Source organism: Taudactylus pleione, unplaced genomic scaffold, assembly GCF_031769625.1.
Source record: "Taudactylus pleione unplaced genomic scaffold, aTauple2 ptg000216l, whole genome shotgun sequence".
Taxonomy (NCBI): Eukaryota; Metazoa; Chordata; class Amphibia; order Anura; family Myobatrachidae; genus Taudactylus; species Taudactylus pleione.
In genome coordinates, this window is record NW_028284618.1 from 3,770,580 (window position 1) to 3,789,707 (window position 19,128).

General features: G+C 47.0%; 1 pseudogene; it reads right to left on the bottom strand.

Annotated features, from left to right (window-relative positions):
• LOC148517456 (macrophage mannose receptor 1-like) overlaps positions 1-19,128 on the bottom strand; it is a 268,777-nt pseudogene that overhangs the window by 54,292 nt on the left and 195,357 nt on the right.

Here is a 19,128-nt window from a genome sequence, read left to right on the forward strand (position 1 = left end):
AGACATCCAAAATACTGATGTCTACAGTGACAAACACTAAAAAGCCAAGATCCTGAGAAAATTGTAATGCTACTGTACATAAAGCTTTAAGAGTATTTTTAAAGTTATAATGTGTGTGTGTGTGTGAACAGAAATAAAGTTTTGTAATTTTGCTGTCATTCTTCTGCAATGACCATCTTTTTTTTTATCCACTAGAATGCCTAGTGATTGTGCCTCTGCATCACTGAATTTAAATGTCACTGGCTTAATAGATGTTCTTTTTAGTTGATAAAAGCTATCAATTTTGAGAACAAATAGCTAGCACGACGCAAAGTAGCTTTCAAAGTAATGTCAAATCATAAAAATGATCAACTTTTAGCTAAAGTGAATCTACTATTGTTTAGTTTTTCATTTATAGGGTATTCCTGTGATGTGCTGCATTTTGAAAAGTTAAATTAAAACTAGTGGTATAATCTATTACATTTATATTTACATACTATGCTCGGAACTATTGTGTCTATAAAATTTATTAGATAATATTCATTAATTATATATTTTATAATTTCAACATCTTAATCGCGTATCAAATATCATACAATTTTACACTTAATAAATGTTTTATGTATTATCTACAGCCGTGGCCAAAAGTTTTGAGAATGACACAAGTATTGGTTTTCACAAAGTTTACCGCTTCAGTGTTTTTAGACCTTTTTGTCAGATGTTACTATGGTATACTGAAGTAAAATTACAAGCATTTCATAAGTGACAAAGGGCCTCATTCAGACCCACTCGCAAGCGGCTGTCCGTTCGCAAGTGGGTCGATGGTGTGCACTGCGCATGCGCACGACGGAGGGAGCTCCGTCGTGCGCATGCGCCAGACGCGACGAGCGAAGGACTTTCCTTCGCTCGTTGTGTCTGATCAAAGGGGGCGTGCTGTCGATGTTGATTGACAGCACGCCCCCTTTGGTGGGCGTGCCGGGGGCGTACCTCCCAAACGAGGGCGTTCCCAAGGGAACGCCTACCGTCAGAAGCCGGCCCACTGACATCACTAGTGATGTCAGTGGGAGTGATTTTGGCTCTGATAGAGCCAAAATCACTCCGGGCCTTGCGGTTGAGAAACTCAACTGCAGGCTCCGGCTCGCAGTGGCGATGGTCGCGATGGTCAAGACCATCGCGGCCATCAACCTGCACGCTCGAATAGGCTGTGGGTGGTGACCCACAGCTATACGAGCGTCCAGGAGAACGCTCCATAATTATGGAGGTGGGCCCTGATTCAGAGCGAGCGCTCTGGTCAGAGCGTCCGGCTCTGAATCAGGGCCAAAGGCTTTTATTGACAATTACCTTAAGTTTATGCAAAGAGTCAATATTTGCAATTGTCAACAGTATATCATTCTGAGACCATTCATGTGTGGGGTTGCATCAGCCAAGGGAGTGGGATCACTCACAATTTTGTCTAAGAACACAGCCATGAATAAAGAATGGTACCAAAACATCCTCCCAACCATCCAAGAACAGTTTGTCACGGTCAGGGTTTCTCGGTATGGTGGTCACCGGGTATTACCTGTGAGGTCATTGTGGTGAGGGGTCTCTGCCAACGGTGCTCGTGTTTGGCGAGGGGCATAGGCTGCGCTGGGCTCTGTGTGGGTACATTGTCACTGAGGCCTGGTGAGGCCTGGTGATGTTTCCGTTCCATCTGGCATGGGCGCTGCCATCTTGCCTCTGGTCAGGTGATTCAAGCTGTCCAATCCTGGTGGGTCATGTGCTCTTTCCAGCCAGTCACAGCGTGGCACTGAGTATTTAGGAAGGTCCAGAGCCTTCCTTCCTTGCCAGTGCAACGTGTTTCTCAGCTGCGGCTGAGAGAGAGTACCTGTGCCTTACCTATCTGCCTGGAAGCGCTATCTGCCTGTTACCCTGCCTGATCCAAACCTGCTGGACTCACCCTTCACCTTCCATTTACCAATCACCTGCCTGAGTACCTGAACATGCTGTTTCCCTGCACTTTGCCTCACACTCTACTCCCAGCTGAACTCCTTTACCTCTGCCTGCACTTCGTTACAGCTCACCATACCAAGCATACTGGACATTTCATGCTTGTCACTATCTGGACATTCTTCCATTTACCCCACCACAGTTATCAAGTGCACTGTAGTGCTAAACCTGGACATTTTCTTTTGCCATTTCCATGTCTGCTAAATCACTTATTAAAAGCTCCAAATTTTTATTTAAATCTGCTTCTGTGTCAGCTCCTATCACCACCCGGGTCCACAACAAACCCAGACCTTCACAGTTTGCACTGGCCCCATGGATCCGGCCATGGAACAGGAGTCTGGAGTGGATTTTTTTAGCTGTATTGCTGGTCGTTTAGAAAACCTGGAAACCATGCAGCATCAAATGGCTCAGTTTCTTCAAGAGATACCTAAGCGGCAAGATAATCTGCAAACCTCGTTAACCACCCCTGGGGTATCAGCAACTACACCCCCTCCTGTGCCTGGTAATACAGGGACCAGGGTATCCCCTCATTTGCACCTACCTATGCCAAGCAAATTTGACGGCAATCCTAAACTCTGTGGTGGTTTCTTAAATCAGTGTGACATACACTTTACCTTACAGCCTGATAACTTTTCCACTGCTAGAATTAAAGTGGCATACACTGTGTCTTTGTTGTCCAGCTCAGCTTTGGATTGGGCCTTCCCACTCTGGGAACATTCAGACTCGCTGCTGGATAACTATACGGACTTTGTGTCATCATTCAGGAGGATTTTCGACGAGCCTGGACGCACTGTGTCAGCATCGTCCAGTATCATGAACCTGAGACAAGGAACCCATCCTGTCAGCCAATATGCCGCAAAGTTTCAAATCTTGGCATCAGAGCTAAAGTGGAGGCCCTCAGCTCAGCCTATTGGCATAGCCTTTCGGACCGTCTAAAAGATTATCTGATTACCCGTGAGCTTCCCACTAATTTAAATGAGTTGATCTCACTCTGCAATAAAATTGACTTATGCTTAAGAGAACATCAGGCTGAAAAGCACAGAACTGACTGGCAAAAGTCATTCACTCCTCCCTTGCCTACCCGTCCACCCCATCCTCCTATAGATGAGGAGCCTATGCAGGTGAACCAAACCCATCTCTCCAAAGAGGAACGTCAGAGAAGGATGCTAAAGAACCTCTGTCTATACTGTGGAGATTCGGGTCACCTGGTGGCCTCCTGCTCCCGTAAATCAGGAAACGCCCCGTTCCTAACTGACTCTGGGGACATCAAGTTAGGTGTTATGAGTCCGTCCCCTAATACTACAGATTTCAAATTTAACCTAGCTTTGGATTTCAAGCCTAAGCCTGTTTTCGTTTCTGCTCTACTGGATTCTGGAGCAGTCGGAAACTTCATGACTTCTAGTCTAGTGGATAAACTACAGATTCCTTGTTCATCCCTCAAACACACAATTTCCCTGACCTCTGTAGATGGATGGCCTCTAGCTAAAGTAGTAGTCACCAAAGAAACTCAACCAGTATTAGTCCGTATTGGGGCACTCCACTCCGAGTCTTTAAAGTTCTTAGTGATACCTGAGGCTTCCCAAGAAATCATTTTATGACTACCCTGGTTATGCCAGCATAATCCCGGGATAGACTGGTGTTCAATGCAGATTCTTTCATGGGGAACCAACTGTAAGAAATCCTGTCTTCCCAAGATTCAACCTGTAAGAAAGACAGCTACATTAATATCTCCAGCTATTCCCAAGGAGTACCAGATGTTCTCTGATGTTTTTTCTGAACAACATGCAAATTTCTTACCTCCCCACAGAGAATGGGACTGTCCAATCGAGCTGATGCCTGACAAGATACCACCTCGTGGTCGCACCTATCCTCTATCCTTGCCAGATACTCAAGCCATGCCTAAATACATCCAGGACAATCTAGCGAAAGGGTTTATTCGACCTTCCACCTCTCCTGCCGAAGCTGGGTTCTTTTTCGTCGGCAAGAAGGATGGTGGCCTAAGACCTTGTATAGACTACCGGGGTCTTAATGATATAATGGTCAAGAATCGATATCCTCTTCCCCTGATCACACAGCTGTTCGACAAAGTCAAGGGGTCCATCATATTCTCTAAATTGCATCTGAGAGGGGCTCATAATCTCATCTGTATTTGTGCTGGTGGTGAATGGAAAACCGCCTTTAATACGAGAGATGGACATTTTGAATACCTTGTGATGCCCTTTGGGTTGTGCAATGCCCCTGCCGTGTTTCAGGGCTTTGTTAATGAAATTTTCCGGGACTTGCTGTATGTCTCAGTTGTAGTTTACCTGGACGATCTACTGATTTTTTCGTCTTCTGTAGAGAAACATCATAAACATGTGAAGGAAGTATAATCCAGTCTAAGAAAGAACCACCTTTACTGCAAATTGAAGAAATGTGTCTTTGGAGTACCCAGTGTGCCATTCCTTGGTTACGTCATCTCTGGCTCCAGTCTAGAAATGGACCCCAAAAAGGTGCAAGCGATTTTGAATTGGTCCCGACCTCAAACCTTGAAAGCCATCCAGAGATTGCTTGGGTTCGCCAATTACTATAGACGTTTTATTAAAGGATTCTCCTCATTATTGGCTCCCATCACCACTCTGACCCGTAAATACGCTAATCCTGCCCAATGGTCACCTGAGGCAGAGACTGCCTTCCAGCTTTTAAAACAGGCTTTTATTTCTGCTCCAGTCTTACGTCAACCAGATTTGGACAGGCCTTTTCTATTGGAAGTGGATGCGTCTTCAGAGGCCGTGGGTGCAGTTCTTTCCCAGCATTATGAGGATAATCAAGTTCATCCCTGTGGGTTTTTCTCCAAGAAATTCTCGCCTGCCGAAAGAAATTATGCCACAGGTGAACAAGAACTCCTGGCAGTGAAATTGGCATTAAAAGAATGGAGATACCTGCTGGAAGGGGCTAAGTTCCCCTTCACTGTTTTCACAGACCATAGAAACCTCCTATTTCTCAAGAATCTCCAGTGCGTGAGTCCTCGTCTGGCACGATGGGCAATATTTTTTGCTCGGTTCCAGTTCACCCTGACCTTCTGGTCTGGAGCCCTTAATCAAAAGGCAGATGCTCTGTCCAGATCTCTCATCTGTGATGACAAATTATAGAATCAACAAAATCCCCCTGTCTTGGAGTAAACAGTATTCGCCACCTTACAAGTACAGCCTCCCACAGGGAAATCCTTTGTGACCCCGGAGTTAAGGAAGCAGCTCCTCACCTGGGCTTATTCCTCTCGCTTTGCAGGTCACTCAGGTACCCGGAAGACCTTGGAATTTTTAAAGAGAGGCTATTGGTGGCCATCATGAAAGCGGACGTGTTGGAGTTCATTTCTTCATGCTCCTTGTGTGCTTAGCTTAAGTCTTTACGTCAGGCTCCGGCTGGTGAGTAATTGCCACTACCTATTCCATCACGTCCATGGACGCATCTCTCCATGGACTTCATCACGGATCTGCCGAATTCTCAAGGGTTCACTACCATCTGGGTCGTAGTAGACCGATTCTCAAAAATGGTCCATTATATACCACTAAATAAATTGCCTTCAGCTCCTGACCTAGCTCATTTGTTTGTTCAACATATATGGTTATATATCCATCTCCATGGTCTTCCTGCCTCGATAGTCTCTGACCATGGTGTCCAGTTTTCAGCAAAATTTTGGAGAGCCTTATGTTCAGTATTACAAGTCAAGCTACATTTTTCTACGGCTTATCACCCACAAAGCAATGGTTCCACTGAGAGGGTTAATCAAGACCTTGAGACCTTCCTGAGGATTTTTATGACATCTTCCAAAGACAATTGGTCTGTATTGCTACCATGGGCTGAATTTGCACATAATGCCTCCTACCACTCTTCCACAAACCAAACTTCATTCCAAGTGGTTTACGGTCATCATCCTCGGGTCCCTGAAATTCAAAGCCTGCCCATCTTTGATGTACCTGCTGTGGAAGACACTGTTAAGAAATTTGCATCAATCTGGACTCAAGTTCGTACTGAACTGGAGTAGGCGTCCTCCCGTTACAAATTTCAAGCTGATAAGAAGTGTAGGATAGTACCACGTATGCAAGTTGGAGACCAAGTCTGGTTGTCTACCCGGAACCTACGGCTCAGAGTACCATCTATGAAATTTGCTCCATGCTTCATTGGGCCCTTCTCCATCATAGAAATCATTAACCCCGTGGCTTATTGCCTTCAGTTGCCCCCTTACCTGAAAATCCCCAACTCCTTTCATGTCTCCCTGCTTAAACCCCTGGCCTTGAACAAATTCCACAGATTCCTGCCTGCTTCTCCCCATGTCCAGACTGAAAGAGGCATGGAGTTTGAAGTTTCTCAGGTCCTGGATTCCCGTATCCGCAGAGGACATCTGCAGTACCTGCTGGATCGGAGGGGTTACGGCCCCAAGGAGCATTGTTGGACTGATGCCCATGATATCCATGCTCCTGCACTCATCAAGAGGTTCCATTCTGCCCATCCGGAGAAGCCTGGTGAGTGTCCTGAGGCCACCCATAAGGGGGGGGTACTGTCACGGCCAGGGTTTCTCGGCATGGTGGTCACCGGGTATTACCTGTGAGGTCATTGTGGCGAGGGGTCTCTGCCAGCGGTGCTGGTGTTTGGTGAGGGGCATTGGCTGCATGGGGTTCTGTGCAGGCACGTTGTCTCAGGCCTGGTGAGGCCTGGCAGTGTTTCCGCTGCATCTGGCATGGGCGCCGCCATCTTGCCTCCGGTCAGGTGATTCAAGCTGTCCAATCCTGGTGGGTCATGTGCTCTTTCCAGCCAGTCACAGTGCAGCACTGAGTATTGAGGAAGGTCCAGAGCCTTCCTTCCTTGCCAGTGCCACGTGTTTCTCAGCTGCGGCTGAGTGAGTACCTGAACCTGCTGTTTCCCTGCACTTTGCCTCACACTCTACTCCCAGCTGAACTCCTTTACCTCTGCCTGCACTTCGTTACAGCTCACCATACCAAGCATACTGGACATTTCCTGTCTGTCTCTATCTGGACATTCTTCCATTTACCCCACCACAGTTATCAAGTGCACTGTAGTGCTAAACCTGGACATTTTCTTTTGCCATTTCCATGTCTGCTAAATCACTTATTAAAAGCTCCACCTTTTTATTTAAATCTGCTTCTGTGTCTGCTCCTATCACCACCCGGGTCCACAACAAACCCAGACCTTCACAGTTTGCACTGGCCCCATGGATCTGGCCACGGAACAGGAGTCTGGAGTGGATTTTTTTAGCTGTATTGCTGGTCCAAACCTGCTGGACTCACCCTTCACCTTCCATTTACCGATCACCTGCCTGAGTACCTGAACCTGCTGTTTCCCTGCACTTTGCTTCACACTCTACTCCCAGCTGAACTCCTTTACCTCTGCCTGCACTTCGTTACAGCTCACCATACCAAGCATACTGGACATTTCCTGCCTGTCACTATCTGGACATTCTTCCATTTACCCCACCACAGTTATCAAGTGCACTTTAGTGCTAAACCTGGACATTTTCTTTTGCCATTTCCATGTCTGCTAAATCACTTATTAAAAGCTCCACCTTTTTATTTAAATCTGCTTCTGTGTCAGCTCCTATCACCACCCCGGGTCCACAACAAACCCAGACCTTCACACAGTTTGGTGATGAACAATGCCTTTTCCAGCATAATGGAGCACCTTGCATAAGGCAAAAGTGATAACTAACTGTCTCAGGAAACAAAACATCAAAATTTTGAGCCCATCGCCATGAAACTCCCCAGACCTTAATCCCAGTGAGAACTTGTGGTCAATCCTCAAGAGGCGGGTGGACAAACAAAAACCCACAAATTCTGATAAGCTCCAAGCATTGATTAGGCGAGAATGGGCGGCCATCATTCAGTATGTAGCCCAGAATTTGAGTGACAGCATGCCAGGGCACAATGCAGAGGTCTTGAAAAAGAAGGGTCAACACTGCAAATATTGACTCTTTGCATAAACTTAATGTAATTGTCAATAAAAGCCTTTGACACTTATGAAATGCTTGTCATTTTACTTCAGTATACCATAGTAACACCTGACAAAAAAAGGGGCACTACTTTAGGGGGCACTGCATAAGGGGCACTACTTTAGGAGGCACTGCATACAACTGGCAGCAGCAAACCAGGCACATATGCTGCATGTGCAGTTACATATCGATATACAGGGCTGTAAGGAATGGTTTGCGCCCGCACAGGGTTGAATCATCTGGGGGTGGCACTAGCCATACCTGCCACTGGCTGCAGTCCACAACCTCTTCCGGGTCAGTTTCTGTACTGTATGGGGGGGCCCTGCCTATTTTGTCAGTCCCGGGCCCCACAATTTCTGATGACAGCCCTGCTCACAGCAAACTATATACCCACATGTTCCAATCACATAACAAGACTAACCTGTACTAGCACCTGTCGTGTGTCATACATCGCCGTGTAAGGGCGGAAGTGACCTCACCAGATGGGGCGGGAGTAGCGCTCAGCACAGAGCTGTGAATAAAGCAAAAACAAAGGCAAAAATTACTTTCCCTCTAATGGGGCACTATTCATCCAAAAGCTACTATACCCAGAATACACTGTGTGTCTGGGTATAGCAGTTTTTGGATAAATAGTGCCCCATTAGATGGAATGTCATTTATGCCTTTGTTTTTGCTTTATTCACAGCTGACAGAAGTCGCTCTGTGCGGAGCGTTACCACTGCCCCATCTGGTGAGGTCACTTCCACCCTTACACGGCGATTTGTGACACACGATAAGTGCTAGTACAGGTGAGTCTTGTTATGTGATTGGAACATGTGGGTATATAATTTGGTGTGAGGGCAGTCTGCAGTATGCTCGTGACTAAGGTGTTTGGATAAGACCGAAACGGCTGCTGTCGGGTGTTACTGGTCTGAAGGGATCCGGGCTCATGCTGCTATGATGAGTACCTTCTGGCTTGATGCATGCTATTGTATATACCCGGTTACCCTATGCTCTCCTTCTTGAATATGCACTTTAAAATGGATGCACTGACAACCTATTGATGCATTTTTTATGTGGATAAATCTTTTTTTATTTGACTAAATTGGATGTGCTGGCTCTTTTTCTACACGCCTATACCTTTATGTGTCTTGCACTCCGGATTTCATTCAAAAGGTGTGTGCTGCCGGTCTCATTTGGACTATATGTGTATATATATATATATATATATATATATATATATATATATATACACTGTCCAATATTACATAATCATCAGGGTATAGTAAATATCGAAATGCTGAATTTATAATATGACCTGTGTCTGAGTCCATATTAATACGCCACTATTGGACAGTGTATAAGGGCTTTTGTGAGAGCATCTGTGGAGGGCACTGGGTCTGGCTTTTAAGTTGCATGGGAATGCTACCCGACTCGGCACTCTGCTGACCACACTGGAGGTCTTTAACTTGCTCCGGGTGCCCTCAGCAATGGAGATCAGTCCCTTAATGCAGACGACAGCAAAACAGAGGCACTCACAATGTGTGTGTGTGTTCCTGAGGAAGGGGGTGTACCCCAAAACGTAGAATAAATAGACACCTGTTTACACTATTATGCAAGTCTCCAGAGTGCCGCTGTTTTGCTGTTGTCTATATATATATATATATATATATATATATATATATATAAAAAATGGCTAGGACCGAAACGTCTGAGCTTTACTATGATGCTGTAAATTTTTTTTAAAAAGATGAAATTAAAACTCATTTTAGAAGACTGGTGAGTGCACCCCATTTGTTCATTTTTTGTATGCAGGGATACAGGTGATCCCATTTGGATGGCTACCCCAGCAATTGGATTTTCAGTCGTGAGTGTGGACTAATACTGGACATATATATATATATATATATATATATATATATATATATATTTCAAACCTCGTCACTCAACTGAACACGTTTCCATTGCTCCACAGTCTAGTGTCAGTGTTCTTTACATCACTCCATCCAACGCTTGGCATTGGACTTGGAGATGTGAGGCTTGCATACAGCTGCTCAGCCATGGAAACCCATTCCATTAAGTTCCTGCCGCACAGTTTTTGTGCTTACATTAATGCCAGTGGAAGTTCGGAATTCTTCAGCTATGGAATCAGCAGAGCGTTGGCGACTTTTACGCACCATGCGCCTTAGCTGTCATTGACCCCGCTGTGTGATTTTACATGGTCTTTCACTTCATGGCTGAGTTGCTGTTGTTCCTAAACTCTTCCACTTTCTAATAATATCACGAACCATCTCATTGCAAAGGTGGCATCCTATCACAATACCACGCATCCTATCACTGTACCACGCATCCTATCACAGTACCACGCTTGAAGTCACTGAACTCTTCGACTCATTTTGTATCACAAATGTTTGCAAATGGAGACTACATGGCTAGGTGCTTGATTTTATACACCTGTGGCAAACGTCTGATTGAAACACCTCAATTCAATAATTAATAGGTGAGGCTTTTGTCCAAATAGTAACCAAACATTAATTTATTTATATTATTATTGCTATGATTCTTTTTACAAAAAAAAGCAATATACTGTACATACCATGTTACTGTTGAGGCCGATCCAAAAAGGCTCTTTATATTTAGCTAAATGAACCTTCAGAAAAGAGTTGGTGTATTCGTCTAATATGCTGACTAGATCAGAGTCTGAGGCCTTGCACCACCGCTGTGCTTCATCCCACTTCATCCTGGTTTTAACAATGGTGTAGTTGGAGTCACCATATTGATAAATGTTTGATGATGGAACAGTAGTAGGGACAACTGGTAACGTGGGGTCTGAAAAACAAAAAGGAAACAAGTGAATTAGTTCAACAAACAGCAGCAACCAGATAAAACTTGCCTTAAGAATAATATTTATTATTGATTTATGTTGGTTATTGTTTATAGGGTCTATGCAAGGATTTTATTTTATATAGCTATTTATATTTTTTGTTTTCAAACATGAGAAAAGCCTAGATATTCAGCAACACTTTACAACCTTTTTCAAACTGATCAGAATGTTTTATTGTTGATTGTTCTCATCACCGTGGGGTTTTTCCACTTGGGGCGCTCTAAATTATTGTGAGGGCCAATCAGAAATGAATAAGATTGGATGAAACCATACCAAATGATTTCCCCATGTACACACACGCACACACACGCCTTAACATTTAACTAGCACATTCTAGAAGATAACAGCTAGAATCTGATTGGTTGCTATGGGCAACATCTCCACTTCTTAAGACTCTCACTTTAGTAAATATACCCCTCGGTTTCTATAAATATTCCATTTGCCCATTATATTGAGAAGCAATATCTCATGCAGGGAAGATAAAAAACAGATCCTGGGAACACAAAGTTCTAATCTTGTTGGATATTTTCCTAAACTATTTTTTTTTATTTTGCTGACTGGCATAGATAGGCACAGAGCCTGATTAAGTGGGGGCACAGTGGGGAAGTACACCTGAGCCTCCCTCTCTCAGGAGGACCCACCTGGCTGTAACTACTACGACCCAGCTAAGGCACTGCTCATCTCCAGCCTCCACTGCCAGCAGCAGTACGGCAACAGTTGTCATACTCAGGGCCGGCCGGCCCGTTACCCAGGTACGTAGCTGCGTACAGCGCCAAACTGTAAGGGCTCAGCCGACATCACAATAAGTCACATTGACTTATACTATATGCCGCTGCGCCGCTATCCGAGGAAGACTGCATTCCTGGCTCCTGGAATCTCAGCTCCCGGGCTGAATGGGGAAACCCGCCGACGCCCACCCGCTCCGATCGCTACTCCCTCCAGCAGCGCTCGCCGGGTCCAAAACAAACTTTGTTGAACATACCCGATGGCAGCAGCCAGTGGGCCATCCCCTATTGTCAATAAAGTTTGTTTTGGATGTGGCGCGTGTGATGACGTCACGCGCTGCTGGAGGGAGTAGCGAAAGGAGCAGGTGGGCCCCGGCGGTTTGAAGTGGTGACAGGGCTGCTGGAGTCTGGACAGGAAGGTGAAGGGGGTAGAAGAAGATGGAGGCTGGGCCAGAGGAAGGTGATGAGGACTGGGGGGCAGAAGGTGACAGGTCATAGAGGCAGGTGGAGGGGGCAGAGGATAATGAGAGAGGCCAGAGGCAGAGGTGATGGGGGTAGGTGGCGACAGGGGCTGGAAGCAGAGGAAAGTGAAGGGGCAGAAGCAGAGGAAGGTGATGGGGACAGGAAGCATAGGTGAAGAGGGCAGAGGTGATGGGGGTAGGAGGTGACAGGGCCTGGAAGCAGAGGAAGGTGAAGAAGCAGAAGATGAAGGGGGCTGGGGCAGAGGAAGGTGATGGGGCTGGGGTAGCAGGTGATGGGCTGAAAGCAGAGGAAGGGGATGGTGCCTGGGGACGGAGGAAGGTGAAGGGGGCAGAGGAAGATGAGGGAGGCAGAGGAGGGTGAAGGGGCAGAGCAAGGTGAGGGAGGCAGGAAGCAGAGAAAGGTGATGGTTCCTGGTGACGGAGGAAGGTGATGGTGCCTGGCAATGGAGGAAGGTGATGGGGGCTGGGGATGGAGGAAGGTGACGGGAGGCTTCTGGGCTGAGGATGGTGATGAGAGGCTGAATTTGAGGAAGGTGATATGGGGCTGATGACTAAGGATGGCTGCTGCAGACACCATTCCTCTTACCCCTGAGGCATCCACAGCACTGTCATCAAGAAGACCTTGCACAAAAGACGGAAGACAAGAACTACAGCCAGAGAGACAGTGTGGTAAGCCATAGCCAGAGGACTAGCGTGAAGCCAGGGCGCCTGGAGCACGTGCGTGTTATGGCGCCCCCCCCCCAAAGTGTTCCAGGGAGGAGGTGGGTCCATAGGTTAAAGTAAAGAGAAGTAAAAGTAAAGATATGGGGCAGCCCCCTGTAGCCGTGCCCATATGCAATGCCTCCTGTTGTGGTGCCCCCTGTAGTGGTGCACATATGCAGTGCCCCCTGTAGTTGAGCCCATATGCAATGCCCCCTGTAGTGGTGCCCATATGCAGTGCACCCTGTATAGGTGCCCATATGCAGTGCCCCCTGTATAGGTGCCCATATACAGTGCCATCTGTATAGGTGCCCATATGCAGTGCCCCTTGTAGTTCTGGGCCCCCCCATGCTGTGCCCCCTGTGGTAGTGCCCATATGCAATACACCCTGTTGTGGTGCCCATATGCAGTGCCCCCTATATGCAGTACCCCCTGTATAGGTGCCCATATGGTGTGCCCCAGTAGTTTGCACCCCCTGTAGTTCTGCCCCTTAAAGTACCCCCCAGTACCATATGGTGTGCCCCCAGTACCGCCCCTGTAGTTCTGCCGCCAACCCCCCCCAGTACTTACCTGATCCACCGCGGCCGTCGTCCTGGATGTTGTCGCCGCTGCCACCCTAACTGCAGGCTGCACAGGCTCCTCAGCACGCGGGTGATGTCATGACATCACCCGCGCACTGCATCACTGGGAACGCTGGCCTCTGAAGTGATCGGAGGCTTCCTTAGCCTCCGATCACTTCAGACTAGCGTTCACAGTTCAGTGCTGGTACCCGGCAGGCCGTCAGCTTAGACAGCTGCCGGGTACACAAAAGGGCGGCGCCTCCGGAAACCTGCAGAGCCTGGAGCTTACGCTCCACTTGAACCGCCCTCCCTACGCCCCTGGCCATAGCTTATTTTTACTTTATTTAAAGGCTGGCATATACAGTATTTCAGTGTGTGTGTGTGTATATATATATATATATATATATATATATACAGTCAGGTCCATAAATATTGGGACATTGACAGAATTTTCATATTTTGGCCTCTATTCACCACCACAATGGCTTTGACATGAAACAAATAAGATGTGCTTTAACTGCAGACTTCCAGATTTAATTTGAGGGTAATTACATCCAAATCAGGTGAACGGTGTAGGAATTACAATGGTTTCTATATGTGCCTCCCACTTTTTAAGGGACCAAAAGTAATGGGACTATCAACTCAAAAGCTATTTCATGGACAGGTGTGGGCTATTCCCTCGTTATTTCATTATCAATTAAGCAGGTAAAATGTCTGGAGTTGATTCTAGGTGTGACATTTGCATTTGGAATCAGTTGCTGTCGACTCTCAATATGAGATCCAAAGAGCTGTCACTATCAGTGAAGCAGGCCATCATTAGGCTGAAAAATCAAAACAAACCCATCAGAGAGATAGCAAAAACATTAGGTGTGGCCAAATCAAGTGTTTCGAACATTCTTAAAAAGAAAGAACGCATCGGAGAGCTCAGTAACACCAAAAGACCCGGAAGACCACGGAAAACAACTATGGTGGATGACAGAAGAATTATTTCCCAAATCAAGAACACTCTCCAGGAGGTAGGTGTATATGTGTCAAAGTCAACAACCAAGAGAAGACTTCACAAGAGTGAATATAGAGGGTTCACCACAAGATATAAACCATTGGTGAGCCACAAAAACAGGAAGACCAGATTAGAGTTTGCCAAACAACATCTAAAAAAGCCATTACAGTTCTGGAACAACATCCTATGGACAGATGAGACAAAGATAAACTTGTACCAGAGTGATGGGAAGAGAAGAGTATGGAGAAGGAAAGGAACTGCTCATGATCCAAAACATACCACCTCATCAGTGAAGCATGGTGGTGGTAGTGTCATGGCGTGGGCATGTATGGCTGCCAATGGAACTGGTTCCCTTGTATTTACTGATGATATGACTGCTGACAAAAGCAGCAGAATGAATTCTGAAGTGTTTTGGGCAATATCATATGCTCATATTCAGTCAAATGCTTCAGAACTCATTGGACGGTGCTTCACAGTGCAGATGGACAATGACCCGAAGCATATTGCAAAAGCAACCAAAGAGTTTTTAAGGCTAAAAAGTGGAATGTTATGTAATGGCCAAGTCAATACCCTGACCTGAATCCAAATGAGCATGCATTTCACTTGATGAAGACAAATCTGAAGGGAAAAAGCCCCAAGAACAATCAGGAACTGAAGACATTTGCAGTAGAGGCCTGGCAGAGCATCACCAGGGATGAAAACCAGCGTCTGGTGATGTCTATTTGTTCCAGACTTCAGGCTGTAATTGCCTGCAAAGGATTTTCAACAAAGTATTAAAAAGTGAAAGTTAGATTTAGGATTGTTTAGTTTGTCCCATTACTTTTGGCCCCTTAAAAAGTGGGAGGCACATATAGAAACCATTGTAATTCCTACACCGTTCACCTGATTTGGATGTAATTACCCTCAAATTAAATCTGAATGTCTGCAGTTAAAGCACATCTTGTTTGTTTCATTTCAAACCCATTGTGGTGGTGAATAGAGGCCAAAATATGAAAATTCTGTCAATGTCCCAATATTTATGCACCTGACTGTATATATATATATATCCTATGGGGGTTATGCAACTAGATGCAGGGTTTCGGCCGTGACTAATTACCATAAAAAATACCCGCTGTGTGGGAAAAAGCTGTGCAATGAAATAGCCTTTTTCTGTCGCCGAAAAATCGGGATTATTTCACAAGGGGCGCCAAAATTTATATCCGCTTACAAAAAAAAATGAGGCTCGGGCTGGCCCTGGTCATACTACTGATGGTAGAGCTGCTGCTGGCAGCAGAAGCTGGAGACAAGCAAAATAGGCCCCAGGCACTGGCCGGCATCTGTCTGTTTTTGCCCCTGCTTGCTTAATAATTGTATTTTATAAGGGCTGCTGTGATCATTAAATATATAAGTGGTAGGGGTGGGGTGGGCAAAGAAGATCATTAAATATATATTATATTACATATAAGTAGCCATTACAAATCTTATTTGAAAATGCATGTAGCCATAGGGATCATAGGGCCTGATCAGAGCCGCTCGTAAGCGGCCGCTCATTCGCTCCGAGCGATGCTTGCCCAACTGCGCATGCATACGGATCGTTATACGCATGCGCGAACCAGTCAGTGCGGTCGAAATTCATGTGCTCGCAAAATAGCGAATGCCTGATAATTTGAGTGACAGAATGAGGCGTATGTGGGTGGTAACGGGGGAAGGTGCTTGAAAACGGGGAGTGGAGATCCGAACGCAGGCATGCTTAAAGGTCAAAACGGGCGTTTTAAGGGTGTGCATAATTAATACAGCAGCGTCATTGACCACGTCACTGGGTTATTTTATAGCCAGAACTACTCGCAAAATTGTGGTAGCAAAAACCAACCCCAAGCACTGCGAGCAGCTCATACCCTGGTCGATGTACTCGATTAATCTAATAAATAGCGGACATGACGTAGGATGCGAGCGGCCAGGGGGGCGTATTTTTTCAAAAAACGACCGCAAGTTTTGGTCGCTCGTTCAGACATAGAGGCGTGAACAGACCGCAAAGAGCGAACGATTCATTTGAATAGCCACCCCTTTTTTCTGAACGAGCGAGCGCAAATAGCGTCCAGCTCTGAATCAGGCCCATTGTGCCTTATAATTATAACCAGTGCTTAAAGTGGTCCTAGAAAAGTGGTGGAACTCACCGCCCCCCTTGGTGCTTTTTCAATAAAGGGACAGCGCACACCAAAAAGGGTGTGGTCTCAAGAGAAAGGGGCGTGGTCATACAATTGTATTTCAAATTCAAATTACGCCACACAGTAGCACAATCTTGATTCACATTACACCACATAGTAGTGTCCTTTATTCATGTATGACACACAGCAGTGCCCCTTTTACACAATGCCCACATTTGTGCCCCTTATACACAATACCCACAGTAGTAATGCCTCTTATACAATGCCCACAGCAGTGATGCCCCTTACACACAATGCCCACTGTAGTGGTGCCCCTTATGCAATGCCCACTGTAGTGGTGCCCCTTATGCAATGCCCCCAGTAGTGGTAGTGCCACTTATGCAGTGCCCACAGTGGTAGTACCCCTTATGCAGAGCCCACAGTAGTGGTAGTGCCCCTTATGCAGTGCCCCCAGTAATGGTAATGCCCTTATACAGTGCCCCCAGTAGTGGTAGTGCCCCTTATGCAGTGCCCACAGAGGTAGTGCCCCTTATGCTGAGCCCACAGTAGTGGTAGTGCCCCTTATACAATGCCCCATTAGTAATCCCCCTGTAATAGTGACCCCAATAGTATTGCCCCTTATGCAGTGCCCTCAGCAGTGGTGCCCCTTCTGCAGTGCCCCCCATACTGGTAATGCCCCTTATGCAGTGCCTCCAGTAGTGGTAGTGCCTCTGCAGTGCCCACAGTGATAGTGCCTCTTATGCAGAGCCCACAGTAGTGGTAGTGCCCCTTATGCAGTGCCCTCAGTAGTGGTAGTAACCAATGCAGGGAAATGGCACTGACAATCCGATTTGAATGTATACATAAAGGTGCAATCAGGGAGATTAATAGACACTTCAGGAAGACATTCAGGGAGAGTTGGCAAGTGTGCTCAACCCGCAGGCTGTGATTCCAGGAAACCTGTGTGCAGGAGTGTATCTAGGGATCCGAGCGCACCTGGCAAGGTAATGGACTGGCGCCCCCCATAATTTCAGGAAGTGCCCCCCAGTAGTAGTCCCCCCATATGCAGTGCCCCGATTAGTAGTAGTCCCCTCTATGCAGTGCCCCCAGTAGTAGTCCCCTCTATGCAGTGCCCCCAGTAGTAGTCCCCTCTATGAGGTGCCCCCAGTAGTAGTCCACCCTATGCAGTGCCCCCAGTAGTAGTCCTCCCTATACAGTGCCCCAAGTAGCATCCACCCCCTCATAACGTGCCCCTAGTAGTCACTGGCGGCTTTGTGTGTTTGTTACTGTGTAGGGCAGACTGCTCTCACTGCGGTCTGCCCTACACTGGTGGGGCCCAGGGGACTAGCGGGGCTAGTTCAAGCCCCTGGGGTAGTCCACCAATTGGCTGCTAGTGGCACTGCTGGATGGTACCCCCCCTTTGGCCGGCGCCCCTAGCGAGTGCCATCCTGGACAATGGGTAGATACGCCCCTACCTCTGTGTAACAGTACCACCCGGGTACCTGCCACGTGAGTGACACTCTGTGTCTAGTGAGAAGGGCCAAGAATCAAGACTGACCCAAAGTTATGAGAGCAGGGGGCCATTGTATTAGTGATTCTATACAAGGAGTATCAGCTGTAGGGGCCTATGGGTCTGATTCACTACGGAATGCAATATTGCATACGCACGTAGTTCAACTGCGATAGCAAGCAAAGCAATTGTAATCGCAATGTAAACTCAGCACTACATAAGGACATCCACTTTACCTTACGCACATCCGTAATACTTAGCAGAATAGCAAAACCATCGGTACAATTGAGTACCATCGGACCCATACGCACACTTGCACAACCCCTGACCTTACTCAGAAATTGCTAACAACCACACACGCTATGAGACCTCACCTCGCAGTGGATAATTTATGCATGCCCCTGACATGGCATGCGAACGCACTGACACTTCTGCGTTTCACCGACCAGCCCCCATCACCACCCCCAAACGGTGCTTCCTGTCACTCACTCTATGAGGGGTCTATATATACAGGTTGAGTCTCCCATATCCAAAATGCTTGGGACCAGGGGTATTTTGGATAACAGAATATTCCGTATAATGGAATAATTGCATACCATAATGAAATATCTTGGGAATAGGACCCAAATATACACACAGAATGCATGTATGTGTTATATACACCATATACACACAGCCTACAGGTAATTTTATACTATATATTCAATAATTTTGTGGCTCAAACCAGTGGTGGGCTGGCTCGGGGGGCAGGGTGCCAACTGCCCCCCAGGCCGGTTCCCACTTTGCCGGCCCCTACAGTGGTCAGCGGCTGCCGTCCTCTCTCCCATGCCCGCTGCTGCCACGATCGCTCCGATTGAGCAGCTCTAGTGTAGTGTACAGCTTCTGCAGTGAGGATGCGCAGAAGCCTAAGGCAGACGGGGGAGCAGCTCCTCCCAGAAGCTTTTGCGGAGCCTGTCAGTCTCCACTGACGGCTCCGCCTCCAGCCCCTCCACCGCGCAGCCCCGCCTCCAGCAGGACAATCTTCGTGTGGCATGTGCTGCAACGACAGCCTGCACAGTGATGCTGGGCCTGCCACAATCGCAGCAGGTAAGTGTAAGGGAGGAGGGGATGGAAGGAGGGACGTTGGAGCTGAGGACGCAGGGCTGGAAGTGAGGTTGGAGCCAAGGACACAGGGCTGGGCGTGAGGTTGGAGCCAAGGACACAGGGCTGGGGGGA